At 36.0% G+C, this 15,501-nt stretch overlaps 1 pseudogene; it reads right to left on the minus strand.

Annotated features, from left to right (window-relative positions):
- Window positions 1-3,367: 3,367 nt before the first annotated feature.
- LOC103994842 (probable serine/threonine-protein kinase At1g01540) lies at window positions 3,368-9,609 on the minus strand (annotated as a pseudogene).
- Window positions 9,610-15,501: the final 5,892 nt, after the last annotated feature.

Raw genomic sequence — 15,501 nt, forward strand, 5'->3', positions numbered from 1 at the left:
AAGAAATTTTATATCACTAACAGAAATTTATGACTCAACATTTGCTTTGTTTATTTTAGATCCAATAACTTTTGAGGAAGCAATTGAAAAAGAGGAATAGAGAAAAACAATAAAGGAGGAAATCAAGTCAATTGAGAAGAAAAAAACTTGGGAGCTAATGGATCTACCGAAAGTAAAGAAAGCTATTGAATTAAAATGGGTGTTCAAAACAAAGTTTAATGCAGATGGAAGTATCCAAAAGCAGAAGGCTCAGCTTATAGCAAAAGGATATTCACAGCAACGAGGTATTGATTTTGATGATACTTTTTCTCCAATTGCTAGATTCGAAACCGTAAGAACTTTCTTGGCTTTAGCTGCTCTGAGTTGGCCTATTTATCAATTTGATGTGAAATCTATGTTTTTAAATGGAGATTTACACGAAGAGGTTTTTGTTACTCAACGTGAAGGTTTTTTTGTTAAAGGACATGAAGAAAAGGTGTATAAGCTAAGAAAAGCTCTTTATGGGCTTAAACAAGCTTTAAGGGCATGGTATAGCAAAATTAATTATTATTTTCATCAAAATGGATTTAAGAGGAGCAATAATGAATATACTCTTTATCTAAAGAAGGAAGGTGGACATAATATTCTAATGGTTTACCTCTATGTTGATGATATTATATATATGGGTTCATCCAACTCTTTTGTGACAGAATTTAAAAAATACATGATGAATAAGTTTGAAATGTCAGATCTAGGTTTACTGCACTATTTTCTTGGGTTGGAAGTGAAGCAAGGATCATATGAAATTTTTATTTCACAAAGAAAGTATGCAATGGATCTACTTAAAAAATCTAATATTATTAATTACAAAGGTACAGCAATACCCATGAATGTAAATGAGAAACTGAAACTTGAAGATGGTACATGTTTGACAAATGCAAGATACTACAGAAGTTTGGTTGGAGGTTTGATTTATCTAACTCATACTCGACCAGATATTACCTTCTCTGTTGGTGTAGTATCTAGGTTTATGCATAGCCTAAGCAAACATCATCTCGGAGCTGTTAAAAGAATTCTACATTATATTGCTGGAACTACATATTATGGTATTTTGTATTCTCATAATTTTAAATGTAAATTATTTGGTTTCATTGATAGTGATTGGGCAGGAGCTTTAGATGATAGAAAGAGTACTTCAGGCAATATTTTTAGCCTCGGATCAAGAGCATATCTTAGAGTTCAAAAAAATAAATAACAACTACGTTATCGACATCGGAAGCAGAATATGTAGTCACAACATCGATAGCTTATCAAGCAATATAGCTTAGAAGACTTCTTGAAGATTTTCATCAAGAATAAAAAGAAGAAATAGAAATATTTTGTGACAACAAAGCCACAATTACAATGATGAAGAATCCAACATTTCATGGAAGAATGAAGTATATAGAGATACGCTATCATTTCATCCGGGATCTTGTAGCAAGTGGAGTCATAGCAATGAAGTATTGTGGAACAGATGAGCAAGTTGCATATATCCTCACTAAGTCGCTTCCAGTTAAAAAGCATATTTATTTTATGTTACAAATCGATATATATAACTATGAATCAAGGGGAAGTGTTGAGAATTGATTCATAGTAGTTATCTAGGTAGTTACCATGATCTAGTAGTTATCTATCTAGGTAATTACCATGATCTAGAAGTTATATGGTAGTTTCAATAACTACCTCAATCATGAGTGACATGATGATATGAGTAGTTATCACTACGTCCTATAAATAAGATCGTAGTTCATCAAGCAAGATAGAAGACAGAATACACTTAGAATATCTTATAAGTGTTATATGTCAATCCTCTTGTTTTAAATACTATATCAATTTTCTTGAATCGAAAATTTTTTTTTTACTCATATTATAGTATTCTGTTTTTTCTTACTCCTCCATCCCCAATAATTAATCCTGCATTTGTGTAATTAATTATTGTTAACGATTTAGAAAAGAACTCCAAAAGGTAAACTCCTGCTTGTGTTTACCAGCTTTAATAATGGGATACAGTTGCAAGCAGAGTGAACAGAAAAATACTTTTCTGGTTCAGGACAACAGGGAACTGAAATGAACAAGAAACAAACTATTGCTTCGTATCATCTGCAAGAGTATCAATTTTCATGACTTAAGCTAGAACACTAAAATGAATCATTAAAAAGATGTTTGACAAATCTTTATTTAAATGATCTAGCAAGTCTGGAATTTACATGTCAACAAAGAATTGACTCTGTGTTTCATATTAGTAAAACTTTGTCTGGAAAACACCTATCGCTTGGGGATCAGCCATAATATCACTACAGAACCAATGCTCATCACCTTCAGGTGTCTCATGTTGTATAGCAGATGCCAAGCAAGAAGGCCACTAAGCATGTTAGTATACAATATTTTCTAACCATTATTTGGTATGTCGCTTTCATTTTTACATTGGACAAAAGCGTAGCAAATCATATTTAGTTTCTGTTTTTTTTTTCTGTAGCAAATAATTGTCCTCATGCGTGAAGAGTTTCTTTCTTTGTATTCGATTCTTTTGTATCCTCTTTTGAGCAAAAAAAGGGTCAATACACAGTCATGTGCATATTATAAAATTGAGAGCATTCTGCCAGCAGAAGAGCTCGACTGAAGTGGTTGCAAACCAGCAAATAGGAATGATTATCTGATGCATTCCAAGAACTTGGTTTGATGGTTTATATTCTACTTTTCTGATATGTATTTATTGATATACAGAAGCTCATACATTGTACCAACCGATGGAAATGTTACCCCCGTTTACAGGAAAAGATGAGGATCAAATGTGGATGTTGCGTGTCTTTCACAATATGTAGCAAATCGGTGATTTCCATAACACTTATCATATTACATTTCACCATATATCCTTTTGTCAAACAACTTCGGTGTGGCTCTCTCAACAGGTCATCCATCTAAATTAAAGGTGTTCAATGTCCAGTGCCTGCTCAGGCAAAGAGAGAATATCTTATGCAACAGTTACAAGGTGGCAGGATGTTGTTTACTAGGGAATACCAATACAAATATCTAAGTGCTTGGAGGTATTTATGTCCTATGGTGCTTAAAAAGTTTTCTTCAAGAGAAAGTGTTTGTGCTGTTATCTACATATTCCTTTCTTTGCAAAGAGTGTTTGCATAAGAAATAAAAAATGGTGATGCCCTCTCTATTTGGTGTTCATGTGTTGTGGTCTTAAGTTGTAACTGGGGCGACGAGTCGGAAATTATCCATTGTGTGGAACTTAAACCACTTGGCTTCTAATGTGTGATGGTTTCTCTGAGGTCTCTATCACTAAGTTTAACACTTTTAATTAGGACAAAAAATGAGGCAGTTTACTGAACCAAAATTCACCCAGAAGCTCTTCATTGAGTTACAATTGAGAAAAACAACGAAAAATAGAATAATCAACTGCACAAAACTCTCTACGTGTAAGCTAACATGAAACATAATTTACAGATGGACGGCTCAACATTCGTATAAGCCACTTTTGTGATGGAGAGAACATGTCTACCAGCAATGAACTTTCTGAGATGTTGCTCCATCTTAATAACAAAGACTAGCTCCTTCATAGCATCAGATAAATATTTTTCTCCACCTAGAATATCTAACATATTGTGCCAGTCTCATTCCCACTATTGTTACTTGGTACAGTGGTCATAGGCTGTTCCAACAGTTTTCCTCTTTCTTGTGGACTGTCACGGTATGTCTTCCTTGGATCTTTTCCTGCTCGATGATTCTGATACAAAGCACACGACAGAAGATAAGGTTTCTATGGAGATGATATCTTGCAACAGAAATTTAGAGCATTAGTAGCAGGTATCAATCATGAAAAGTTGGACGGGAAACTTGGTTAATAAAAAATAAATATACTGTACATTTTGAACGCACAGAACGAAGAACCATATATTGTTCTTTGCAGGTCAAATTTCAAGACATGTATGATGCCGAACAGGAACTCAAAAGAAAAGGAAACATGTAAATGGTATTCTTTGCAAGATACAAGTAGGAAAACAGGATAGGAGAAATAGCTGATGGTAGCATCTGGCATTTTGTTTATCATGAAGGAGGGATAGGCAAATAGTAACAGATTGTGGAACTAAAACTCTAATGCGAAACCCTAAGCCTTACTAACCAAAAGAATCAAGAACTTCCGATCTAAAATGAATGCTGCTTCGTGTGATCCAAAATTAATCCAAGATGCTATCATTTCGGCGACATGGTTTGGTTGACAACACTTGCAAATGTAGGTTAATGCAATAATTTGTTTGTCTATATTGCTTTTGCAAACGACATTCGTGACTGCAGTTTTATGGCCTATATGCTTGCATTTCAACTAATGGCAAAATAACCATCTGGTGAATGAGATTCGACAAACAAACAGTGACTGAAAAGAGTCTACAATTTATCCTTTGCTCTTTCGTTTTTTCTTTTGTTGGAAATGAGTTGCATTTATGCTTGATGAAGGAACACAATTAAGTATCAAAACATACGTGATTTGTTGCTAAAGTTGTGTGACAAGTAATATGACCCTTCGAACACATGCAGAAAAAAAAACTGGAAAACAAAACAAGTTAGAAGGTCTTTTGGTAACATTGGATTGAATAATGAAAATTTGACTTACATCGCGGTATGGAAAATCATCAACTTCAAGCATGTGTATAACATGTCCCATCTTTGGCCTCTTCCTCGAGTCAGGATCCACACACCACAATGCAACTGGAAGTGTTCTTTAATGCCCTTGATGATGGTTTCTCGGAAATCTTTGGATCCAGGACACCTTCAGAATTTCCATTACTCACCATTGTCTTAAGCCAATCTACCAGATTAACCTAAAACAACAGATTCAGGTTGACGATTACAATTAGTGTTCTCTCAGATAACATCTCTAGAAAGAACATGTGGAATTAAGACTAACCTCACCTGGAGGCCTGCTGTAGTCAACTGGGTTTCGACCAGATATTATCTCCATGATAAGAATCCCAAAACTATACATGTCACTTGATTCATTTAACATACCAGTGCTAGCATACTCGGGAGCCACGTAACTAGAATCAAGAAACGAGCCAACATTATTTATCATAAATTTGTGACTATGTAGTAGAAAATGGTAAAATACAGTATCCACCAACCCAAAAGTTCCCATCACATGGGTTGTGACATAGGTCCTCCCTGTGCACAATAGCTTGGCCAGTCCAAAATCTGAAACCTTGGGGGTCCATTGCTTATCAAGCAGAATGTTACTTGACTTAACATCTCGGTGAACTACCTTTGGCTCTAGCCCTTCATGCAAGTACAGTAACCTGCATTTGCAAATGTTAGGTCTCACAGAGCAAGAAATTAATCAAACATTATGAAAAATCAAGGTTAACGCATAATAAGTAGCGCAGAGAGATACCCTTTTGCTGTACCAATTATAATGTTCATTCGAATATACCAAGTAAGAGGGCTGGAAGGTCCAACATCCTCATGGAGCCATTGTTCCAAGTTCCCATTATCTACATACTCATAAACAAGCATCCTAAATTGCATATTTAAAAAAATTAGAAATAGCACAGCCGCTTATCTTTCTTTCATTTGATGTCCAACACATATGTACTGGAATCAGAAGTTAAGACAAGGAGAGAAATTGGGATATACCTATGTTCACCTTCTGCACAATATCCCATCAATCTCACTAAATTCTTGTGACGAACACGTCCTATTTCTTCCACTTCAACCTTGAATTCCTTCTCAGCCTGACCCCTGAGAAGACAAACCAAAAGGTCAGATTGATACCCCAATCCATTACACTCTGAGAACTCTGTTTCTGGTCTCTGATTGGATTAAATTCTAGTGCAGATATAATCTCCCTACATCTATTTGGATGAATCGGGCTTTCTTTAAATAAAGAAATTAGAAAAACAAAGAACACAAATGACAAATCGCTACCATGGTGGACTGGAATCCTGCCATTGCAGTAGTTTTGGAACTCTGAAGAATTATTTGTTAAGTGAAAATTGAATGAAATTTAAAGCAGAGTCGGAACAATTTGAGTGACCCTGGTTTACAGTATATCTAGGAGAGGACTGAAGCGAATATATCTGTGTCGGCCAACATCAATGCATAATAAAAATAGAAAATAATAGTGATTCAATTCCTGGTCCACATAAGAACTGTTACGATTTTATAGTAGTAATTGTTGGAGAGGGAGAGAAGACTTCGAATCCTAATCGTTGGAGAGGGAGAGGAGACTTTGGAACCAAAAGAGAAATCACATAGATCAACAATAAAAAAGAATATACCATAAATCCGATACAAGATTAATGTGGTTTGTCACTTCTTATCTATGTTTATAGAGAAAATCAAATTAGTCACTATATGAGATCAATTATAAAACTCTTGAGTTAATTTAACTCAAACATAAATCCCTTAGACATCCTCTCACATAAACTATAAAAAATTTCTCACACCTTTTCTCCCACCCTGTGTAGATACCCTAAAAAGAAATCAGGTGCACGCAAGGTATTTTCTCACATCTTGTTCCTTACCAAAATCTAGAGACAATGGGTATTTGTAAAATAACCAAACATTAATTTTCATGGTATCTTTGCAAGAATTCCTTATCCTCCTATGACACTAAGTTCCAAGAATCCAAAAATACTTGTCAGTCTCATCAATAATTACTAAGATCAACTTCAGAAAAAGATGTTCTCAACAAGTGAAAATGGAGATTTGATAATAGTTGGAAGATTTTGAATGCTTTAAATCATTATGTATTTGACATCGGCTCATTGTTTTTTGAGATACAGATCTCTAGCATGTATCCATAAAGATGACTGTAATAATTTTTTTATATTAGATTCTATTTGTTGTTAGCTTTCTATTGTATTGTGTATTTTGGTGCTGAAGTTTCTCGTAATAGATAACTTGTGATGTATAAACTTATACAAAGAGAATTGGCATCAAAGTGTCTTCATCCCAAAACCAATTTCCCACATGATCTCAGAGCTTGATTAGACAGAAATCTAATGACTACACCTCCAGTTAGCCCTTCTTTAAACTTCTTCAAGCCAACTTCAAATGGAAGTCCAATTCCTCTTTCCACTATCTTAACGCACTCCAGTTTCCACTGTGATAAACTTTGCCATCAAACTGGACATTCTATTTTTCTGCTTGGAAATCGCAAATTCTGCCAATGTTTTTGAAGGTTATGCTGATGGATCGTATTAGTGCGTACATAATTTTTTACTCAAATTCCAAAGATAAGAACTTGGATATTCTAAAAATCAATTTCGAATATCAATCGTGGCAAAAGTAAGATTAGTTATTCTTAGCTAGACTCTTTTTTCATTGACCGATAACGTTTTAGCTCGTGTTTAGACTTGCAGCCGGTCAAGTTGTTCAAAATTATTCCTACAGGGCCTGTGCTTCTCAAAAGCAAGAATAACGTAGGTGAAGTACAATCTTCAAACAACAAAGAAATTATCTTAGTAGTGCAGTATTATCTACAGAAAATTTTCAAATCAATTAGTAGCCATCGGTGTAGTAAATGATACAAATTTTATCAGTTATGTACTTACATGTCTAGGACCTGAATATTATCCTTTTGTTGTTTCCTTAAACACTCGATTTGAACCAATCTCTTTGGAAGATATGGTGGGCTCACTGCCTAATCGTGAATGCAGGTAAGAGTAAGATAACCCTTTTGTGACCTCTGCTAATCTTACTAGAGCAGATAAAAAGGATCAAGGAAATAAACAGCATGGTCACAATCATCGTCAAAACTAAATAGTCGTAACAAGTACAAAGTTCAGCAATGTGAAGCTTCAATAATCAAAATTATAATTCTCACAACAATGCATGACTGGAAGTTCATAGCTAAAGTTCAGTGGCTATCATAGCTATGCTCCTGTACCTACACCATGTGCTTTATTCTTAAGGACTACAGATTCATCAGCCATTGCTTTCAACAAAACTCATTAACCATTTCTGTCTTTATTGATGATTTATCCTAGTTCATTTAGTTTTATTTAATCAAATGTAAATATCAGGTGTCCTCTATTTTCCAACTCTCCCAAACTAATGTTAAAAACTAAGCTAGGTGAGGAGAATATCTTCAAATGTATAGGTGAGGAGAATAAAGAAATCTCTCTCTTTTCAGAGTACATTGGTAATAATCATAGGTTCGGTTGCCAACATACCCGAGTAAGCTGGATTTACCGAAGTGCTGTATAAGTGTATCATGGGTGATCGTCCTTCCAAATTTTGGGATGATAATTTCAGTACAGTTAATAAACATTTTTTGCATACACAAACATTCCAATTAGCAGTAATCGAATTCATTTTGTTGTTCCACATTTAAAACCAGTAAAATTAAAGATCTAAATGAGCACTTATTACCACAGAATCAAGTATAACAAAAAGAATTTGTGCTCAAGATATTAAAGAGTTATCAGGGATTTGAGTACCTGTTGTTCAACAAGTTCTTAACCGCAATCTGAGTGTCATCTTCCAAGACACCATGATACACGATGCCATATCCACCTTCCCCTACAACATTCTCGTCGGAGAACATACCGGTCGCGACCTCGAGCTCCCTCATGGTGTACCAGTGTCCCCAGCCCAAGTGGGACACCTCGGGGACCGAGGCTGGCGCCTGGTCCGCCGACCGGCTCTCCCCGCTCCCGTGCGACGACCCGCCTCCTCCGCCGCTGCGGTGCTCCTTCCCGGTCTCCACGTGGATCCTCTGGAGCATCACCGGGCTCTCTTCCTCGGCCTGCTTCGCAGGCACGGGAGAGGGCTCGGCTTCGGAGGAAGGGCAAGGCGCGGAGCCAGCCTGCACTTCATGGATTTCTTTCGAGGCCTTGGGGATGATGTGCCTCCAGGAGGAGCTACTGCTGCGCTTGTGGGCGATCCATAGGGAGAGTAAGAAGAGGAGGAGGACGAATGCGGCGCCAACGCAGATGCCAACCACAGCCCACATACGGAGCCCAAAGATGACTATTTTCCTTGAGAGATCATAACCCGACATTGTTAACCCACTTCCGTCTTCCCGGAGGCAAGAGAAGTTCAGCTGCAACAGGAGACTGTAATACAGATACAGAGATGAAAGATGGGATTTTGGGAACAAAGTTAAAGAGAAAGGGCGTGGAAAAGAATAGATCTTGTATAAAGATCAAATCTTGGGAGAAATAGCGGATGTGGAGCTACGAGGAGTAGCAGAGAGGGGGAATTCTGGAGGAGGAAAAAGAAGAATTCCAAGGGTAGACGGTGAACAGATGGTTTGGCACCGACCACACTGTTCGGTGGTATGCAAAGTTGACAGAGTGGGGAATGACTGCAGAGATGCATCAGAGAGCGAGCAGCAGAGCTGAACCAAGACATTAATGGAGGAAGCAGATGGAAGGCTGTGAGATCCAGAAGGAATCTTTCAAGACAGCAGCAGGCAGCGAAGAGGAAGAGAGAGAGCAGCTAAAGGTCGTCAAGCTGTCAGTGATGGGATAGCCTCCATACGATTCTCGATTGCACTGTCCACATTGCAACTCTCATCTATCTTACTCTCGACGGCCGACTCTACTGCGTTAGAGCTTCCGAACCTTACATGTTAGTCTCTGCCTTCTGATACTGTGCTACATTAGATCTTCAGAAACTATATATATATATATATATATATATTATTTATTTATCTATATATGTATATGTATGTGTATATGTATATATATATATGTGTATATGTATATATATATATATATATATATATAAATTTTTAAAAAAATATTTATATTTAGGATTTTTCTAAAAATACTTTTTTTATTTTTCTAAATAATATCTTTAATTTAAAAATCTAAAATATTTCTTAAAAGTTTTTTCGTTAAATGTTTTTGCTCATATTTTACTAATTTTTAACTATTATATATTTTTTTATTTGATTCATTTACAGAATTTTTTGATATTTTAAAATATTATAAATATTATTAAAAAAATAAATAATATCATAATGTGTTTCTTTGATTATCATTATTCATAGATTATTATAATATTATATTTTTAAGTTTATAGTTAGTTTGATTAAGATTATGAGTCTGTTTAGATTATTTATAATATTTAAGTAGATATATATATATATATACATATATAAAATTTTCTAAGGCAAAGTGTTTTCAACATCCACTTGATCAAGTGCTTGACAAAGTTTTCAGAATTTTAGTGATAAAATAAGCTGATAATATTATTGATCCATTTTGATTATATTTAAGTGAAATGAGTTAATGATTTATGTTTATCGTGATTATAGTTATCATATGAGTTTTTTATATTGATTAATATTTTAATAATTAATATAATTATTATTTTATTATTATTAAATTATTTTTATATATTAGATTAAAATTTTAATAAATATTATTTATGATTTATATCTTTAAGTTTTATTTAACTAGTAGCTATTAAAATGATCTAAGATAATTTATTTATAAGATATAAATTATAATAAAATATTTTATTATTTATAAAATATTTTAAATTATATTTCATATTATTTTATTGGTCTTATAGCCATCAAGATTGTTTGGAGTAATAAATTTATAAATTTATATTAAAAAAATTAATCTTAAATGATATTAAAAATAATATTCATAATAACATATATAATTAGAAAGATAATTCCAAGATCAAATGTAGAATAATTATATGATGGATAAGATAATCTATTTTGAATATCCTCATAATTTAAGATTTTATACCAAGTATCAACTCTATTCCACAAATAATTATATTTAAATATAATTTTATTTTTTAATATAAAATAAACTTATGAATCAATCAGTTGGCCCATCAATTCAACCAATGATGTGATGATTTGAGATTTTTGTTCCATAACCGATCTAATTATGATAGAGAGGGTGGACTAGCATGATTTCAAGATGGTGGGCTGCAACCCATCAATGATGTTGGTGTTGGTGAAACTTTGTGTATCAGACCCTCTCATGCATAGTTATCATAATTAGATCCGATATGGAACAATAAAATCTCAAATCATCATATCATTGGTTGAATTGATGGGCCAACTGATTGATTCATAAGTTTATTTTTTATTAAAAATAAAAATCATAAGTTTGTCTGAATGTAGTTGTGTGTTGTCTGTATAATCTATATGGTTCTTTCGAAAATTTAAAACATTGTTTAATATATCCATCCACTTCTCATGTACTATACAAACGAAGAGTATCGAAGTTCATGCATCTTATGTGTTCTCGCATGTATCAGACTCCTTGTCTCGACGGATGACTTTCTTCCCATCATTGCCACCCTTTCTCTTCTGGAAGTTATTCTTTTTTTACATATTTATTTCAATCAATTGAAAACTCAAAGAGGGAATAGTAATATTTCTCCTCATATGTGTAAAGGTGAGTATGAAAAATGTGAAGTCTAATTCGCTTCTCTATGGATGGAAGAGAAAACCTTCAGCTAGATTGACTCAATCTACTCGAGGATAATCCAACAATTCCATGGAGTCTTGTATCTGAGATGTCTACTATAATTCTAGAATCCGACCAAAAGCAGATCAAATCAATGTTCTATGTTGCTGGCCTCTGTGAGTTGGAGTAAGATAACAAATACTAGAAGACCAAAATACGCAGCGAAATAAAATGGAAACACAATCAAACAGAACACCAAGATATACGTGGAAAACCCCTTCAATGTGAAGGGTAAAAATCACGGGGCAAACTAGAGATAATCCACTATGAGAATAATGAATGTACAAATCTCAATCTCTTGTCCAAAACCCTAGCAACAACTACAAAAGAATAACTATGATACAAGGATCACGTCACTGCCCACAATATCTAAAACTCCCAAGTAATCACAGCAAGAGCCTACTGTAGATTTGATCTAACCTGAGATGAGAACACTGCTAGATGATTGAGAACAGTCTCTCTGCATTGTCCTTGTCTTCTTCCCTTTCTTTCTCTTCCTTTTCTGCCTTGTTCTCCTTCTTCTCTTTGGAATCTCGTGACTCACAAGATCTGCCTCGTTGCTACCTTTTTATAGCCTTAATATGCCTCTAAAACGTAGCCACCACACCCCCCTAATCTTAATTAGGGTTAGGTTAAGAGGGGGTGTGGGCTGTGGGCTGATAAAGCCCACATGGGCTGAATATGGGCCATCAGCCCAACAACCTCCCCCTTCAGCCCATAAGGGAGTCTGTCCCATGACTCCTCAATGTAAAGTCATGCCGACCAACTGTCGGCATATCTCCTGTCTTTCTTTTGGTAAGGTCTTCGTCAACATGTCTGCTCCGTTGTCATTTGTATGAATTTTCTAAAGCTGCAACTGCTTCTCTTCAAATACATTTCAAATCCAGTGGTATCTAACATCTATATGCTTTGACTTGGAATGAAACATTGGGTTCTTACACAAATGGATGACACTTTGGCTGTCACAAGGTACCACATAATTTTTCTATTTCAGCCCCAATTCTTGTAAGAATTCTTTCATCCATAACATTTCTTTGCATACCTCTGTAGCAGCAATATATTCTGCTTCTGTGGTAGAGAGAGCAATACACCTTTGTAACCTGGATTGCCATGACACAGCTCCCCTTGCAAAAGTAAGTACATAACCTGAAGTAGACTTCCTCGTATCTATATCTCTTGCCATATCTGCATCTGTGTAACCTGTTAACACATGTGGTCCACCTCCAAAGCTTAAACAAACCTTAGAGCTCCCTTTGAGATATTTAAAAATCCACTTCACTGCTGCCCAGTGTTCTTTACCTGGATTTGCAAGAAATCTGCTAGTAACACCCACTGCATATGCGATGTCTGGCCTCGTACATACCATTGCATACATTAAACTTCCAACTGTTGAAGCATAAGGAACCTTTTGCATTTTCTCCTTCTCATCACTTGACGGACTCTGTTCTGAGCACAACTTGAAGTGACCTGCAAGAGGAGAACCAACTGGCTTAGCATTGCTTATACTAAATCTTTCCAATACCTTCTCGATGTATTTCTCCTATGACAACCAAATCTTCTTGTTTTTCCTGTCACGGGAAATCTGCATGCCTAGTATTTGCTTTGCTGGCCCCATGTCCTTCCTTGCAAAAGACTCACTCAGTTCCTTCTTCAACCTGTCAATTTTAGACATATCTTTCCCAAGAATAAGCATATCATCAACATAAAGTAAGAGAATAATAAAATCCTCACCAAACCATTTGATGTACACACAATGATCTGAAGCCGTTCTTTTGTATCCATTTTCTGTCATAAATGAATCAAACTTTCTGTACCACTGTCTTGGAGCTTGCTTTAGCCCATACAAGCTCTTCTTCAACTTGCAGACAAAATTATCTTTACCTTTGACTTTGAAGCCTTCTGGTTGCTCCATATAAATTTCTTCCTCCAAATCACCATGAAGGAAAGCTGTCTTCACATCTAACTGCTCAACCTCTAAGTCCTGGCTAGCAGCAATACCAAGAGCAACACAAATAGAAGACATTTTAACAACAGGAGAAAATATCTCTTCAAAGTCAATACGTTTCTTTTGACCAAAGCCTTTCACAACCAATCAAGCTTTGTACTTTGGTTGAGAACAATATTCTTGAGTCTTCAACCTAAAAACCCACTTATTCTTCAAGGCCTTCATTCCATTTGGTAGCAGCACCAAATCATAAGTGTGGTTCTTCTGAAGAGCATCCATCTCTTCCTGCATAGCAACTAACCAATTCTCTTTCTGCTCACTCTCAACTGCTTCCTGGTAACTCTCTGGTTCACCTGCATCAGTAAGCATCACATACTCATCTGTAGAGTATCTTCTAGAAGGTTGACGTTGTCTAGAAGATCTTCTCAACTGAGGTTCTGCGGGAACTTGCTTTCCTACTTCTTCTTGCTCAACATGTCCTGCAGGTAAATCAACATCAGGCTCTACACTATTTTCCTGCACATCTCCCCCATCACCCTGATATACTGGAGGAATAACTGGGTCACAATCTGCTAATCCTTCTGCAGAAGTCTTGGCTGGTGCCTTCTTCTTCAAATCCTCAAAGGTTTGATCCTCAAAGAAGACCACATCTCTGCTCCTGAACACATTCTGCTTTTCTGGATCCCAAAGCCTATAACCAAACTGATTATGTGAGTAACCAAGAAAAATACATTCTTTAGACTTATCATCCAGCTTGGACCTCTCATTGTCTGGAATATGTGCAAATGCGCGACAACCAAACACTCTCAAATGCCTGTAGGAAACATCTTTCCCTGACCATACATGCTCTGCAACATCACCATCTAGGGTTGTATATGGTGATAAGTTGATCACATCAACTGCAGTCCTCAAAGCCTCATCCCAAAACCTTTTGGGTAGATTGGCCTGTGAAAGCATACATCTGATCTTTTCCATGATGGTGCGGTTCATCCTCTTTGCAATTACATTATGTTGAGGTGTACCAGGAACTGTCATCTCATGTTGGATCCCATGTGACTTGCAATAGTCATTAAACAATCCCGTATACTCACCACCATTATCTGATCTTATGCATTTCAATTTTCTTTCTGTCTCCCTTTCAACCCTGGCATGAAACTCTTTGAAGACATTAATAACCTGATCTTTGGTTTTCAAAGCATAAGCTCAAACTTTCTTGGAAAAATCATCTATAAAAGTGACAAAATAAAGTGCACCACTCATACCAAGAACATCAACAGATCCACCAGGAGTTTTTATCCTCAAAGGACCATATACATCTGTATAAACACGGTCTAAGGCATGCATTTTTCTAGACAAAGCGGCACTAGCAAATGAAACTCTATGTTGTTTACCAGCCAAACAATCAATACAAGGGTTCAGATGTATACCTCTGAGATCTGGTAATACCTCTCTCTTGGAAAGAGCTTGTAGCTCCTTCTCGCTCATGTGTCCCAATCGCCTATGCCACAACTCCATACTGAAGTCTTTCTCTGTAGCATTTAACTGCTCACCATAAGCTTTAGCCTGCAACCTGTACAAAGTATGACATTTCTTTCCACTAGCTATAACAAGAGAACCCTTACTGAGCTTCCATTGCCCTCTGTGAAATCTGCTTTCATACTCTTCATCATCTAGTCTTCCAACTAAAATTAAATTCAGCCTCAAGTCAATCACATGCCTCACATCCTTAAGCACCAACTTGCAGCCAAGGTTGGTCTTTAAATGGATATCACCCATGCCAATGATGTCTGCTGTGCCATAGTTGCCCATCTTGACAACACCAAAGTTTTCAGACCTGTATGTAGCAAAAAACTCTCTCCGAGGTGTAGCATGATAAGAAGCACCTGTGTCAATCACCCACTCAAGATCTTGACACACACAAGAAAAAATATCATCAGAAGGAGACAAAATCAAATAATCACCACCCTGCACTATAGCTGTAGTATTATCCTTTGACTCTGTAGACTCCACTTCTTTTCCCTTTTTCTTGTTCTTCTTAGGTTGCTTACATTGGTTCTTGTAATGTCCTTTCTCACTACA

The sequence above is a fragment of the Musa acuminata genome, chromosome BXJ1-8 (genome assembly GCF_036884655.1).
Source record: "Musa acuminata AAA Group cultivar baxijiao chromosome BXJ1-8, Cavendish_Baxijiao_AAA, whole genome shotgun sequence".
Classification (NCBI taxonomy): Eukaryota; Viridiplantae; Streptophyta; class Magnoliopsida; order Zingiberales; family Musaceae; genus Musa; species Musa acuminata.